The following is a 17,785-nucleotide window of genomic DNA, read 5'->3' on the forward strand; positions in this document are numbered from 1 at the left end:
CTTGCACATGCTTGTTTATGAACTTTTTTATTGTGATTTCCTTTTGTTACTAGGCTAATCCAAAGTATAAAAATATCAAAGGAAAATCCCTTCACCACTTGGAGATTCTCAGAGAGATATATGAGAAAGATGTAGCAACTGGAGCTTAAGCTGAGAGTGCTAGAGAAAAAGTACAAAGATGGGAAAGGGAGGAGGCTCATATTAGTATTGATGAAATTGATGAGATGCAAGCAAACAATCAGGTTTATTTGGATAATTTTTCTACCTTTGATTTTGAAAGTATGCCATCAACACTAGCATCACAATTTGGAACATCAAATCCTTTTGTAACTAATGCTTCAGTTGCGAAAGGTAAAAAAAAAAAAGAAAAGCACCAATGACAAATGAGTACTCATCCCAATTAAATGAGGTGTCTTCGGCAATGAAAGATATTGCACAAGCTATTTTAAATACAAACACTCAAGTTTGGAAGCCTACAGAAATATATGAAGCAATAGCTAAATTGGGTTTGGAGGTTGACAAACTTTTTGAAGCTGTTGAATTGCTAAATGAACATCCTAATCTTATTGGAGTTTTTTTTGGTTTCCCAAAAGAGCTACGCTTGCAATGGTTAGCTAAAAAGTTAAGTTGGTGATTTTATGTATGTATTTTTTTGGGGGGTTGTGTTCATACAACAACTTAACTTGGTACTTTGGTATGTTTTGGGGGGGGAGTTAGGTTTGTTACGGTATGTTTGTGTAGGAAAATACTCAGGTTGCTACTTTCTTTTGTATTTGCTTCTTGATTATGAGCTGCAATATGTGATTATGTGACTATATGTTTTCTCGGATTATTTGACTATTTGATTATCATGAGCTGCAAACCTATTATATCAAACGGATATTTTCTTCTATAATTTCTTGTCTATTAGAAATAACTTTTGATGCAACATCAACCAAGTCTTGCTATTGCTGATCAAATGCCTGCAGATCTCTGACATTGAAAATCCTAGGGATTCAAGTGAGGATGGAAGGATGCTAACAGCTTTATTACTATGATCAAAAAGTAAGGAAGATGATGCCGCATGTGAAATTAAGTCTTGACAATTACAAATATCCAAGCAGAAAGGATGCAAACAAATTCTTGTGACCTTAGCATAAAGGAATTTCGGACAATCATCAATATCTAGACGTTTAAGAGATTTTATAATATATAAGCCTCCAGGTGAAATTAAGTCTTGGCAATTACAAATATCGAAGCTTCGGAGTATAGTGAGATGTTCCAGAACGGAAGTTGCCTCGTAAACATTTTAATGACAATTTAGTGAGCGAAGTAAGACCTTGTAGATAACTTGTCAAATCTTTGTGTTTGTTAAGAATTTCAAGTTTGGAGTTTTTTCAGTGCCGTCTTAACTATGCGATCCCTTCTTCCTATTCTCTAATACTTAACTTCATTATTAAATAGTTAGTTATGAGGATAAAATGGTAAATGTATAAGAATGGAATTTAATTCAAATAGATTCCAAATTAAGGAATTCAATTCAATTCTATTATTAACTAATCCATTCCAAACATAGGAACTCCTGCCAGAATTCAATTCTAATGGAATTCAATTCAATTCCTTCACTTAAGTTGTTTCCAAACGGGGTGTAATTAAACCTGTTCGTGCGCGTCTTGACATTCGTGCAAATTTCCCAGTAGCGCCATCGCCGTCCGATTTATTACTTCTCCTTCTCGCCAGTCGCCTGCGCGAACGTGGCGAAGTGGTAGCAACGACGTCAGTAGCAATGGCATCATCGTCCGAACTCTGCTCACCGACCAGCCTTCTCCTCCGTATCCCCACCTTCTTAGTTTTCTCCCTCTCGATCCTTCTCGTCTTCTTCTCTCCTCCGATTCGTTCAATTACTTTTTCTCCGTGAAGGATCTCCTCTCTCCACCGCCCTCCCGATCTGACCCTCCCGCTCCGATCTCGACGCCGGAGACCCGATCAAACCGAGAATATATCGGAGACTTCGATGATATGGTAGCGGATGGCGGCAATGGCGACGAGGACGGCGGGTGCGAAGAGGAGGTTGATGTCAGATGGGAGATTTGTAGGGGAGGGAAGGCGTTCCAAGCCACTGATTAAATTCCGTGCCTGGATACTGGAAGTCCATCAAGGAGCTTGAGTAGCGGCAATACATGGAGCACCGAGAGCGGCATTGCCCCAAACCTAGCCCCAGGTATAATAATGTCCCTCACATTCAACGTGCGAGTCTTCCTAAAATAGGCTATTTTGTTGTTTGCAGATTTGGTATAATAATGTCCCTCACACTAAACTTGTTGATTATAAGAAAGACAAAAGCTGGGTAAGGAGATCTGGTGATTATCTTGTTTTCCAAAGAGGTGTAACTCAATTTAAAGATGATGTTTCTAGATACATTGAGTTCATCGAGCAGGTATATGAGAATTCTCACTATTTGGTCGTTCTGTTGCTGATTTCAGCAAAAAGAATAGCATGAGTGTGTTTGTACTAGAGGCCAATGTGCTACTCCTATAGTTATGAATTTCTTTCTTTGTTATTTCTTCCCTATTGAGCTGGTGGAATTTTTCTTTAACATTATTCAATTAGTGCATTCTTTATGACTCTGATATTATTGAGGATTAAACAAATGCATGCTTCGTTCTATTTTGCTTCGGTGCCTTTCTAACAAATGTTAAATATTCTTCTAGTTGCAAGATTATTAGTTGTTGATTGTACCCGATAGAAGGTTCATTCTTGTATCTTGTAATTTATTAAAAATATCCACTCGTGTGACCAAAAGATAAAGCCGTCACCTTAGCGGTCCTCCAATACGACCCCACACAATCTGGAAGGGAGTAAATCATGAGAGACTTCACCTTGACGCACCGGCCCTTTGCATAGGGAAGGTTAGGAGCCTAGCTAAAAATATCCACTCGTGAATACATGGCAACTACCCTGTGGTAAGTAATTCTTTGGTTTTTGTCAATCATGTAACATATGAATGGGAAACAGACTTATTGCCATCATAAATCATCTTAGCTTTGGGCAACCATTTCTGACAAATAAGCACTGATCACTTATAAAACTACATTCAAGTTAGATTTTTTTTTTTTTCAATTTTAGTTTATCTTTGACGTTTAATCATTTTTAGAAGAAATTCTCTTGAACTGTAATCAGACTATGTATACAACAACAACAATAACAACAACAACCAAGTCTTATCCCACTAGGTGGGGTCGGCCATATGGATCCTTTTACGTCATTGAGCTCTATCTTCAACTATACCATCATCTATATTTAAATAAAATTTATCTTGGTTTATCGTGGCTAACCAAGTCTTTTTTGGTTTTCTTCTTCCTCGTTTGATATGTGTGTTTGTCATAGTTTCACATCACCTAACTGTAGCATTTATTGATTGTCTAAGTACATGCCCATACCATCTTAAACGTGTCTTTCGGAGTTTTCTCTTAATAGATGCAACTCTGACTTTCTCTCTAATGCTTTCATTTCTTATTTTGTTCATTCTCGTATGTCCACACATCCACCTTAATATCCCCATCTCTGCAGCTCTTATCTTCTACTCATGTGCTCGAGTCATAGCCCAATATTCAGTTCCATATAACATAGTAGGTCTAACTGCAATTTTGTAGATTTTCCTTTAAGTTTTAGAAGTACTTTATGGTCACATAAAACACCCAAAACTCTCCTCCATTTCAACCATCCTACTTGTATTCTATGTAAGACATCTTTCTCAATCCCTCCATCATTTTGCAAAAATGATACTAAATATCTAAACCTCTCGGTTCCGAGTAACTCGTCGTCTCCTATCTTAACAAATGTCTCATTATATCTAATATTGCTAAACTTAAATTTCATATATTTTGTCTTTAGTTTACTAAGCTTAACACCTTTTCCTTCTAGTGTTTCTCGCCAAGATTCTAGTTTAGCATTTACTCCTTCATGTGTTTCATCTACCAAAACAATATCATCTGCAAACAACATACACCACGGTACTATGTCTTGAATATGTGCAGTGAGTTCATCCATAATTAGTATAAAAAGATAGGGGCATAGAGCTGATCCTTGATGTAACCCTATCTTTATTGGAAATCCTTCAATTACTCTGCCTGAAGTCTTTACTCTAGTCATTACATCCTTGTACATATTCTTAATTAGTTCAATATATGTTACGCTAATATCTATCTTCTCTAATATTCTCCATCTAATTTCTCTTGGGACTCTATCATAAGCTTTTTCTAAGTTAATGAATATCATGTGTAGATCTCGCTTTTGCTCCCAATATTTTCCAATTAATTGTCTAAGAAGATGTATGACTTCTATTGTCGACCTTCCAGATATGAACCCAAATTGATTTTCGGTCACCGTGGTCACCTTCCTTAATTTTTTTTCTATTACTTTTTTTTCCAAAATTTTATGGTATGACTCATTAGTTTGATACCTCTATAGTTTGCATAATTTTATATGTCTCCCTTATTCTTATATAAGGGAATTAGAGTACTTATCCTCCATTGATCAGACAATTTTTTCATTTTCAATATCATATTAAATAATTTTATAAGTCATTTAATATCTTGTTTCCCTAGGCACTTCCATATCTCTATAGGAATATCATTTGGTCCAACGGCTTTTCCATTGTGCATCCCATTTAAAGCTTGTTCTACTTCTGAAGTTTAAATTCTACGATAAAAATTTAAATTTATATGCTCATTTGACCTGCTTAAATTACCTAAGTTAAGTTGATCATCTAAACTTTCATTAAAAAGTTGATAAAAATACCTCTTCCGCCGCTCTTTTATTTCTCCCTCATTTACTAGTACTCTATTACATTTATCTTTAATACATTTTATTTAGATAAGATCTCTTGTCTTCCTTTCTCTCACTTTAGTTATTCTATAAATGTCTCTTTACCCATCTTTTGTATCCAATTTTTTATATAATTGTTCAAAAGTTTTATTCTTTGCTTCACACACTACTCTCTTAGCTACTTTCTTGGCTATTGCATATTTTTTTTAGATTTTCCTTGTTCTTACAAATATATAATTTTTTATAAGCTATTCGTTTTTCTTTCACTTTCCCTTGTACTTTTTCATTCCACCACCAAGATTATTTACTTAGTGGTGCATGCCCCTTTGACTCATCGAGTACACTCTTAACTACTATTTTTAACTTTGATACCATCATGTCCCATGTTGCAATATAATCACTGTATACTTTACTTAATGCTTGTACTCTTACCTTCTCCTTGAATATATTTTGTTTCCCATCCTTTAACTTCCACAACTTAATTCTAGGAGTTATATATATTTTCTTTCTATTGATTTATGCTTAAGGCGTATATCCATCACTACTAAACTATGTTGGGTAGTTAAGCTTTCTCCAGGGATGACCTTGCAATCTTTACAAATCCTTCTATCCTTCTTCCTAGCAATAAGAAAGTCAATTTGTAATTTATTATTCCCACTTTTAAACGTAATTAAGTGTTCTTCTGTTTTCTTAAAAAACATATTAGCTAATATAAGGTCATATACTATTGCAAAATCTAATATAGTTTTTCCTTCTTCATTTTTCCTTCCAAACCCATAACCCCCATGTACCCTCTCATATTCTTCATTTTTCACTCCGACATGCCCATTTAAATCACCTCCTATTAAAATCATTTCATTTGGCGGAATGTTTTGTAATATTTCATCTAAGTCGTACCAAAACCTTGATTTGATAGCTTTATCTAATCCTACTTGCAGTGCATATATGCTAATTATATTCATAGTTTCTTTCGCCACTATTATCTTAAGGGCTATAATTTTATCCATTTTTCTAACTACTCCTACAACCTCATCCTTTAACGAACTATCTATAACAATACCCACTCCATTTCTTGCTTTACTCCTTCCTGTGTACCATAACTTAAAACCCAAGTTTTCTATCCGTTTTTGCCTTCTCGTCTACCCATTTTGTCTCATGTACACACAAAATACTAACTCTTCTCCTAATCATTATATCTACTACTTCCATTGATTTACTAGTGAGGGTTCCAATGTTCAATATTCTAAATCTTAGATTATTAGTTTTCTTATCATATTTGTTCTTATCCAACCTATGGTGTGAAAACTCTTGCCTATTTAACACTACACCCAAGTTCTCATGGAGATGTAGCAGTCCTTGTTGATATGTTATAGTTGGACCCTACAACACGAACTCTTGTATATTTTACACTACACCCGAGTTTTGGAGATGTAGCAGTTCTTGCCGAGATGTTACAGCCGGACCCTGCAACGCGTTCCTTCCGGGGAACATCCTAGCATTAGCATAATAGTTTAATGAATTCATTAATCAGACTATATATCAGTTTGATTTTTTCAATTTGATTTCATTCTCAACCTGATACACATTTGCCTAAACCCTAAACTAGTAAAACTCATTTTCTTCATTTTGATCAGAATCTTCCAGCTTTCAATTGAGGAGGGCACACAAGGTTATCCTTGATGTTGGTTGTGGTGCTGCAAGCTTTGGTGGATATTTACTGGATGAGAATGTTATTACTATGTCTTTTGCCCCCAAAGAGCACAAAGCTCAGATACATTTTTCCTTAGAGCGGGGTATTCCAGCTTTTTTATCTATGATTGTAACTCAGAAGTTGGCATTTCCAAACAATGTATTCGATTTGATTCATTGTGCTCGATGTAGAGTCCACAGGGATGAAGATGGTAACTCATATATTTTAGTCAATTGGTTTTTAACCTTTGTATGCTCGTGTTTATCCCCAATTTTATATATTAACTTTGCTAATGGAGGTGGGAAGCCCCTGTTGGAGCTTAATAGAATTCTTAGACCTGGAGGTTTCTTTGTTTGGTGTGCAACACCTATTTACCGTGATAATGAGAGGGACCAAAGTGTCTGAAATGATTAGTGATATTTGTCAATATATTTAACATTTATGACCTTATGTTATCATCAACATCCTTGTCATAAAAAATTACCAGACCTTTTAGATAATATAGGAGACAAGGATAAAGTATATAGAACTTGCAAGAAACAAACATTTTGTAGGACCGTTATGCACATGAGAGGGTGGTGAATCACGTGGTTTTAGAAAACTTATCTCTTTTAGTTATGAAAAACAAGTATGCAACGAAAAAGATAGAAACAAAAACGAAAAAGAATAAGAACTTGATTAGTTACTTAGTTCGGAGCCTTCGGTGACTCCTACTCCTTGCCCCATGATTTCTCAGACCGTATCGACGGGTAATACAGTATAATCCTCTTCCGAAACCGCCAGAAAGGGGAATCAAGTACAATAGTAAAACGAGGACAAGTGTAACAGGCTACATTTTTCTTTATGCAGTAATTAAGTAAAAATAACCTCGTTACCCAACACTTTGAAGAAGATCGGATTGAGCTCGGTGTTGGACGGCTTCTTAGCAGTAATCAGGTGTTGTAGCATCGCAACACATCAGAAGGACGAAGTCGGAGTAGCAAGAAACTCGAAGGGTCACGTATTGAACTTGTGAGTTGTTTAGAATGCTTGGCCGAACCCTTCTTTTATAGGCTGTTTAGGGTGCCTCCAAGCCTCGTCTAGCTCGCCTTCAAGTGCAAACTTGATCCCAAAAACCTCGGTTACAATAAACTTCGCAACCTTCGGTTTTTATCCTTTGGAGGACATCTTTAAAGCTCTTCCAAGGCGCCTCCAGCGCAAAGCTTAAGGCGCTTCCAGAGGCATGTGAGGCGCCTCCGCGCCCTCCCACGCGAAGTCTTCGACGAGCATCCGAAGCGCCTCTGCACCCTCCCGCACAAAGTCTTCAACCAGCATCCGAGGCACCTCCACTCGCATAGGAGGCACCTTCGCGCCACTGTCCAGGGTACCTCCAATCGACCAGGAGGTGCCTTGAGCACTGTTCACCAAGGCTGATTTTTCTGTTTAACTTATGCAAAAATATGTTAGTCAAAAAATAAAGTATAACCTACAAAATGGAGTTATCACAATAATAAAATAGTATTATTAATTAGATCATGTCTATCTAAGATCAGGATCTAGTCAAGATCTTAGTTTAGGGATCCAAAATGGACCTAAAATGGACCTGCGCCTAAGATCCCTAATTGGGATTCGTCCTCACTGGAACACTCTCCTCTAATGGCTAACCATACTTACCTCGCAGAATCTCTTGACTTCCTTATGGTCCACCAGGTCTTCCTGCCAGTTGTCAGGTGTGCAAACCCAACTAAACTTCGGCTGGTTGTCAGGTCCCGCGGACCTTGCCGGACTTCCCACGAGATATCAGCTCACTCTTTGACCTATCTGAACTTCTACACTAGCTATCAGGTATTCCAGACCTAACTGAATTTCAGCTTAGTATCAGACCAGTCAAGTCCTGCATACTTGGTAGAAAGGTTAGATCACAACACATCTAACTTTAATTCACTTGTCATTCATCAAAACTTAGGTTTAATTATTGGTGCTAATTGCACCAACACATTCATATTGTTGTTGCCAAGAATTATTTTTCCAGCAGTATACATCAAATATGTAGATAATTCTAAATAGTTTTAGATAATAAGGAAGCATCTCAGAATAGCTCAATTTGCATGGTTCGCATAAAATGGATTTATCTGATCCCACCATTGTTTCTTGTCTAACTAAAATATAATCTATTTCCTGCAACTATGGTCACATTGACAAAATCTATTTGCTGGAAGACAGCTGTGAAATCAATGGATTCCTTAAGCATTGGAGTTGTGACATATCAGAAACCCATCTCAAACTTGTGCTATATGGAACGAGAAGAAAACCATCCTCCTTTGTGTAGTGAGAAAAAAAGAGATGGAATTTCATGGTATATGGGCTTGTTGCTATTCCATGTTCTTTTATACTTCTTATTATGCCTTTCATTCTATTTAAAGATCTCTACTTATTTGTCTTTACAGGTATGTCCCCCTTGATAGTTGTCTTCCACGAATCTCGGTCGGTAGTACAGACATACAAGATAGTTGGCCACCCTCCTGGCCTAAGAGACTTAACACTGGTTAAGTCTATCTGATGCATGACCTGGCTATCAATTGGTCCAACATCCAAAAGGTGATGGATATGAATGTTGGTTTTGGGGGGTATCACCCTAACCTACTAGATTTGTCAAACATAGTGCAGCATCTATGCTTTTTGAGGGCTCTTATATTTGTTAATTACTTCTTCATCAACCCAAAACATAGTGTGAAAACCTGTATCTATTCTATTTTGTTCATTTGTTTTTTGACCTGCTACTTTATGTCCTCCTAATAAGTACATTTGCACGCAAATATATATATAAATATTGTCTAGGATTACAGAAAATCCTGTTTAGTAAAATTCAATCAAATCATGATTCTCACTCAAGTTCTTTCGATGAAAAGGCATACTGAGATATTAATTCTGGTGTAGATTGTTAGCAAAAATAATATGTTGTCGGAGATTTTTGGAGACTTAGTTAAATTTAAAATTATACAAAATTTAAATTTACTTAACTGTTGAAATGACTTGAGCTGATAATCTCATGCTGATAGCAGGAGCTAGTGTCTGCTAATTGCTTAACGCAGGCTCCACAGTGGCCGATCGGGCGAGTTAGCTGTCGACCGAGCGAAATAGGTTAAGGGAGACCGAGTGAGTTGAAGGCTTCTACTGATCGAAAGTAGAGGCTTAGGCCGACCAAGCGAACTGAAGGCTACTGCCGACCGAGCGAAATAGGCTAAGACTGACCGAGTGAATTGAAGGCTTCTACTAACCAAAAGTAGAGTCTTAGGTGACCGAGCAAACCGAAGGCTACTACGTACTGACTGAAAGTTGAGGCTTAGGCCGACCGAGCGAAGACGCCGACCGAGCGAAGCTTAAGGCCGATCGATTGAAGAGACCGACCAATCGAAATTTAAGGCCGATCGAGCGAAGAGACCGACCAAGCTAAGCTTAAGGCAAACCAAGCGAAGAGGTCGATCGAGCGAAGCTTAAGGCATCTATCGAGCGAGTGGAAGGCTTCTATCGAGCGATTAGCTGCCGAGCGAGTTTCTAGACAAACAACAGAGCAAAGCGATCAGCAGGGCGAAGTGGAAGCCTAGAAAGTGGCCGGATAAGTGAACTGAATGAACCGAGGCCTACGACGAACGTAGTTTCCTTGAAACAGATTCGCCCCACCTCTGGCTGTGCTTCGAGGCATTATTGGATCGTCTGTTTCCTAGGATACAACGGCTGACCGCGATTCTCACCAAGTACTGGTGGTCATGGCGAACTGAGAGGTACCTGATTGCTATCACAGGCACTCTACCGAGCAAGAAATGCACGATAGAGTTGGAGAGGGAACGTAGGTAGAGAGCTTCAGCTTTTCCCGTGTGTAAACTTTTGCCATATGATCTCAACCTCCTTATAGGAGCTCAGATCAACAACAACATTAATGATCGATTAATGATCATTACTCACTGAGATATAAAACACCAGCATTTCACTCTTTACATTAATCTCCAATTTAATGCAATAGTTACAAATAACAAAAAGGTTTATGTGGTAAAATTTTGGTTGTTCCACTTGGACAAATTTTACCCCGATTGGTCCGGCTTTCGATGCGTGCAGGTCGTGCTCGTACACGAGTCAACTTGGTTCAGTGCAATCCGGACCACCCACGCGTGAGAGAGAACCTCTCCCCATGCATTTGTTCACATCATCAAAGCATGTGAATCAATATAAACCAACTAATTTGCCTTGAAGCTCCCAATATGGGACTAAAATCCCATTCATAATGGAGCTCCATGCCTCTTCCATCTCTTCTCCATTCACATATATCCAACAATCCCCCACATGAATGGAGATAGGGTATGTGATAACATTCAGCAGTTGAGTCCAGTATAGGACAGCTAGGTTTTACCCTTTGAACCTTCCCTTATGAAAATATGTTTGCTTACTGGCTGACAGTAGATGAGATGTCCTTGAATTGTTCTGTTGTCTATGTAAACATTGAAATATTTCATTCAAGACTCTCCCTGATACAACTCAGTTCTCTTGAGTGTGTTCATTCTTAGCCATGAACACGCCTGATTCTGTGAGAAGTTCTAAGAATTATGCCTCCAATTCTCTACGAAGCAGCCCCACTTCTTTCTCACATAGGTGATCTCTCAAGAGTATTCCACATTACTCATCTTGGACCATTAAAAGTCGTGTGCTTAACCTTCATCCTTCACTGATTCATTAGGTCGTTCCCCCCATAGTGAGCAACTTTGCTGGCGCAGTTAGGTTGCCCCTTTGAACATAGTTCTTGGGATCTCCAGTCTGCAAAGATTGGGTTTTCTTTGCATCAACATTTCCTATCGGTATCAAGCCCATCCCTCGCAATGAGCTTGCAATTAACTCTCTATTTAACCCCTTGGTTAGCGGATCCACTAGGTTATCCTTTGACTTCACATATTCAACAACGATAACTCCCGTTGAGAGTAATTGTCTAATGGTATTATGTCTACAACATATATGTTTAGACTTACCATTGTACAGATGACTCTGTGCCCAACCGAATGCAAATTGACTACGCAATGTATGCAAATTACCGACACAGGTTTTGACCATCTCGAAATATCTTTTAAGAATTGTCGTAGTCATTCAGCCTCTTCACCACATTTGTCAAGAGCTATAAACTTAGATTCTATCGTGGATCTAGTTATTACAGTTTGCTTAGAAGATTTCCAAGAAATGACTACACTGCCAAGAGTGAATACATATCCACTCGTAGACTTGGAGTCTTTTATGTCAGATATCCAACTCGCATCGCTTTATCCTTCGATCATAGCGGAATATCTCGTATAGTGTAGTCCATATTCATGACTATACCTCAAATATTTCAGTGCCCTTGTTATCCCCTTCCAGTGCTCAACACCAGAATTACTCGTATATCTGCTAAGTTTACTTACTGCGTAGGCTAAGTCTGGTCGTGTATGACTCATTAAGTACATCAGACTTCCAATCACTTGAGAGTACTCTAGCTGAGAGATACTTTCACCTCGATTTTTCGATAGATGTTGACTCGTATCTATCGACTTCATGCCAACGCAGTATCACCTTTGGTGAATTTCTCAAGAATTTTGTCCACGTAATGAGATTGGCTAAGAACAAGTCCTTCTGCTGTTCTAAGAATTTTGATTCCCAGAATCACATCAGCTAGGTCCATGTCTTTCATATCAAATCTTGAGTTCAACATATCTTTAGTGAATTTGATTATCTTATCATTACTCCTAATGATAAGTATGTCATCTAGATATAGGCACAAGATGACTTAGTCATTCTCTGTGGTTTTCAATTAGATACATTTATCACATTCATTAATCTTGAATCCACATTCCTTAATGGCATTATTAAATTTCTAATGCCACTGCTTTGGTGCTTGTTTCAAGCTATATAATGACTTCACCAATCTATAAACCTTGTTTTTCTGTCCTGACACAGAAAACCCCTCAGGTTGCTCCATGTATATTTCCTCTTCTAAATCCCCGTTTAGAAAGACAGTCTTTACATCCATTTGATGTATTTCGAGATTCCACAAAGCAACAATAGACAAAAATCTCTAATGGAAGTTATTCTCGATACTGGAGAATATGCATCAAAGTAATCAAGGCATTCTCATTGTCGGTATCCTTTGATTACCAATCTGGCCTTATACTTATCAATTGTGCCATTTGATTTCATTTTCTTCTTGAAGATCCACTTGCAACCTAGTGGTTTACTTCTCGGAGGAAGATCCACAAGTTTACAAGTGTGATTTTGCAAGATAGAGTCTATCTCAGATGCAATTGCCTCTCGTCAGTGAGGTCAATCAAAAGAGCCTACAACTTCTGAGTAACTTTGGGGTCCACTTTCCAATATGAAAGTGATAAAATCTGATCCATCTGTTTTTTCTGCCCTAGCTCTTTTGCTCCGACTAAGCTCAACCTCCACTGGTTCCTCATCATCATCTTTACCTTGTGTTTCATATGTCCACTTTGAAGGGCTAGCATCCTCTTGGGTCTTATACCGAAATACATGCTCGAAGAACGAGACATTTTTTGATTCTATTGTCGAGTTCTTGTGTATCTCCGAAATTTGTGATTCATACACAACAAACTGATACACACTGCTATTTTATGTATATCCAATAAATACGCAATCAACAGTCTTTGGTCCTATTTTAAACCTTTTCAGATCAGACACCAAAACTTAGGCAAGACACCCTCACATTAGTAAATATTTGTAGGACGGTTGTCTTTCATTTCATAACTCATAAGGGCTCTTATCTATTTTCTTCCGGTGCACCTTATTTAAAAGGTAATTAGTTGTTAACATATCATCCCTCCACATGAACTCTGGCATTCCAGAGCTTAATAGAAGAGCATTCATCATCTCCTTTAGAGTTTGATTCTTCCGCTCAGCAATTCCATTTTGCCGAGGAGTATAAGGAGCTGTTGTTTCGTATCTGATCCCATGTTTAGCACACAACTCAGCAAAAGGTGATAGATATTCACCGCCTCGGTCACTTTGAACTACCTTAATCTTTCTATTAAGTCTGTTTTCAACCTCATTCTTATAGGAAGCAAATGTCTCTATAGTTTCATCCTTACTTTTGAGGAGATACACATAACAATATTTTGTGTTATCATCTACAAAAGTGATAAAGTATTTATTCCCACCACATGTTGGTGTACCTTTAAGGTCACACACGTCGATGTGGATTAGCCCGAGTGGTTCGTTGCATCTTTAACATGTTGAAAGGATGACCTCGTCAATTTCACTTCCACACAAATCTCACACTTGTGTTTCTGGTCAACATGAAATATAGGTATGCTCTGCATGTTTATTAATCTACGCAACACATCGTAGTTAACATGTCCTACTCTACCATGCCACAAAACAAAAACTCAAGCATATAAGTGGAAGAACTTTCATTTTTATTTATCTTAGGCCTAATCGTCATTACATTGAGCTTAAATAGCCCATCAGATATATAGCTTCTTCCTATAAACATTCCATTCTTAGATAGTACAACTTTGTCTGCCATAAAAATAATGCGAAAGTCATTCTTGCTTAACAATGATCCGGACATTAGATTCTTTCGAATCTTCGGAACATATAACATATTGTTCAGAGTTAGGTCCTTGCCCGAGGCCATTTTTAGCACCATTTTTCCTTGACCCATGATGTCCGAGGTTGCTGAGTTCCCCATGAACAGTTTGTCTCAGTGACTTCTTCGAAATTGTGGAGCAACTCCTTGTTGCAGCACACATGTCTGGTGGTTCCAGTATCGATCCACCATTGCCATGGATTTGAACCCATCAGGTTCAACTCAGAGACCACAGCACAGAGGTCGTCCATTTCTGGTCCCTCGTTTAGGTTGCCCTCCTGCTTCTTCTTCGACTTCCTGCACTCTGAAGATTTGTGACCCACTCGGTCACAGGTGAAGTATTTCCCAGAGAACTTCTTCTTGTTGATGCCTCCTCTGGGCCCTATCTTGGAAGATTTGGGGTTCTTCCGTTTCAAGCTTTGACTTTGTTCGACCACGTTGGCTTTCACAGTAGCCTGAGAGAATAGTTTCCTCTCTGAACTTTTGTTGTCTCCTTCAATACGAAGTCTACAATGAGTTCCTCCACATTTATCTTCTTTCGCTTGTGCTTCAGGTAGTTCTTGAAGTCCTTCCAGCCGGGAGGCAACTTCTCAATGATAGCAGCCACCTGGAAGGTTTCACTCAGAACCATCCCTTCTGAGTGGATCTCGTGCAAGATCACCTGAAGTTCCTGGACTTAGTTGATCACCATCTTGGAATCAACCATCTTGTAGTCCAGGAATCGTCCCACTATAAACTTCTTGGTCCTTGCATCCTTCATCTTGTACTTCTTGTCCAAGGACTCCCACAGCTCCTTAGCCGTTCTCTTCATGCTATACACAGCGTACAGCGAGTCGGCAAGACAGTTGAGGATGTAGTTTCGGCAAAGGAACTTAGAATGAGTCCATGCCTCCACTGCACTGATGGTTTGCGCATTAGCATCCTCAGCACACTTGGAAGGGTCCTCGGTTAAGAACCGAGTCAAATTTGGCGTGGTCGGGTAGAAGAGCATCTTTTGCTGCTACCTCTTAAAGTTCAGTCCACTTAACTTCTCTGGCTTTTCCCGGTGACTGATTGACACAGTTCCAATCAGGGCGAAGGGGGCTTGCACGTGTTGAGTCTGTTGCACCTCAATATTCTGTTATGTGGTCATCTCAACAGAATTGAATATGTTTCAAGATTGTTAGCAAAAACAATCTGTTGTCGGAGATTTTTGGGGTCTTAGTTGAATTTAAAATTACACAAAATTTAAATTAGCTTAACTATTGAAATTGTTGGGACCGATGTGTCTAGCTAGAGGGAGGGTGAATAGCTTTTCATCGCTTGCTTGTTGTTTTGCGTCGTCTTGATGATATGCAGCGGAAAGAAAGACACAACAAACTAAACACGCTAACACCTAGGATTTACTTGGTATCCACCTCAATAAGAGGTGACTAATCCAAGGATCCACACATGACACACTATCTCAACTATGAACAGTTCCTTCTCGATCATAGCCGGAGGCAGAGAAGCCTCGTACAAGCTCACACACAACACAAATACAAATACAAGAAGAAAACTCTAAGAATACAAATGAATACACCTTTCTTCTTGATACTCGTTGTTGCCTATTGAACCTTGGAGATGCTCCCCAAGTGCCTTCAAGAACTGGCGTGAGTACTGGAGAAATCGCCTTGAAGATCGCTGTAAGCTCGCAGGAGAAGAAATCGCAAAGATCTACAGAGAAATCGCTCCGCAATGGCTATATCCTATGCTCCCAATCGATTGAAACCATCCTCAATCGATTGCCACATCAGCACCGTTGCATCGCAGCCATCCATTGATAACTATGATTTTACTGTATTATTTTGATTCATTCATGCATGGTTTGATGTTGATTTCATAGGTTTAAATCATGGTTGTATCACATTTTATGCATTACATTTATTCTTGGACCTAATTATAAATTATTTTATTTTGTGTTATTTGATGCTTATTTTTTATTCTTATTTGTAGGCATCAAGGGATCTTGGATTTGGATCTATTCGAACCGAATTTATGCTCGAATTGGAGTTTAAACGAGAAGATCAGGCTGTGGAGCATTATGGACCGTTCATCAAAGATTTGATAGATCTGAACCATCCAGTAAAGATCTAGTCCATCCGACCTAAGGGAGAGTAGATCCAGACCCTAGATCAAGATCAACACCTTCGGATCGGATTTTAAGTGAACTTTCACCGTTGATTGAGCTCCAAAGCATCCCAACCATCCGTTCAGATCTGGATCTGATTCAAAACAGAGAAGTTACAGTGTTTTCTCTTCGTCGATCTCCTCTACACAGTACTCACGTCCCGCGGCGTACATCTCCAGTGAGATTCCGACCCCGTCCTTTCTCCAATCAATCTTTCAAGCTTTGACCTCGGTGGAGAGCTTCTCGGCAGCTGATTCTGATCATCTGGAGCCATCGGCGGGCGTTCCCTCCGGTGGAATTCTTCTCCTGGCATTTCCCTGTTCCAACACAGATTTGGCAACGTTCCTCCAATCAGCGACTCCGATTCCCATCAGAAACATCTGGCGGCATTCCTCCGGTGTTCTTGAGCTCCATCCAACAGCAAACCATCATCCGCAACTTCATCCCAGATCCAGAGATTCCGGATTGCAGATTTCTAGATTTTTGGCCATTTATGGGGTTCCGGGTTGTTTCTAGCTCACCGGAGGTGTTCCGTCGGTGTTGCTGAGCGAACCTGGAGCTGATTTGCAGCTTAGAATCTTCACTAAGGTTCGGAGTTGGGCATTCTCATCTCCGGCCTCTTGTTTGGCGGCAAGAGTGTGAAGATTGTTGGATTGATTGTTAGATTGGAACGGTTACCATTTTATTTCATACTCTTACTATTTTTGTACCTAGAACAGGTTAATTTTGATTTAGTTATGCTTTTATCACTGTCATCTAGTATCTCTTTACCTTGTTGAGGCTTAATTTTTATTTAATTTGTGTTTGGTTAATTGTTAGGTTGATAAGTTTAAGTTAGGGTATAAATTGATGCTTTAGATCAGATTTATCTTATGTCATGTTATTTTATCTATGCTTAGATTAGATTTAATTGTGTTTTGTATTTCATTTTTGGAGTTAATGGTATTGATGATGAATTCATTACGTAGTGTGACAATGCATATGGATTAATTGGAGATACTTAGTTAGATTTTACTATTGCTTTAGATTAGTTTCTTATTTGCTTGCTTTTCATTTATTTAGATTTAGATTCAAATTTTAAATCCCCCATTTTCATGTTAAAAATAGGAATAAAATACAATCCTAGATTACATCTTACCGTTTGTTTCTCGAGGTTCGATCCTGACCTCATTATTACAACATGATTGTGTAGATAAGGGGTTCAGTGGATATAACACATTTTTAATTTGATAAGCCCATTCGTGACATGCATTAATTTTCCGATTTATCAAATTTTAGTGCCATTGCCGGGGACCATTGTAGCGGTGTTTGATAATTTTAGGATTGTTCTTCATTTTCTTCATTTTGAGAACTTAAAAAATTTGGTTGTTTTGATTGCTTTCATGTTTATATATCCATGTGTTTGATTTTATTTTTTATTTGCTAATTTTCAGTGTAAGAACAGGAAATTCCTACCATGGATCCATATTATCAGCATTTTGGAGATGGGAAGGAGAGTTATTACGATCAGCCTCAGACTCAGTTCTATCAGTTTGAATCTCAG

At 38.5% G+C, this 17,785-nt stretch overlaps 1 pseudogene; it reads left to right on the top strand.

The window, feature by feature from the left end:
* Positions 1–376: 376 nt before the first annotated feature.
* On the top strand, positions 377–16,758 carry LOC122043770 (annotated as a pseudogene).
* Positions 16,759–17,785: the final 1,027 nt, after the last annotated feature.

The sequence above is a fragment of the Zingiber officinale genome, chromosome 2A (genome assembly GCF_018446385.1).
Source record: "Zingiber officinale cultivar Zhangliang chromosome 2A, Zo_v1.1, whole genome shotgun sequence".
Lineage (NCBI taxonomy): Eukaryota > Viridiplantae > Streptophyta > Magnoliopsida > Zingiberales > Zingiberaceae > Zingiber > Zingiber officinale.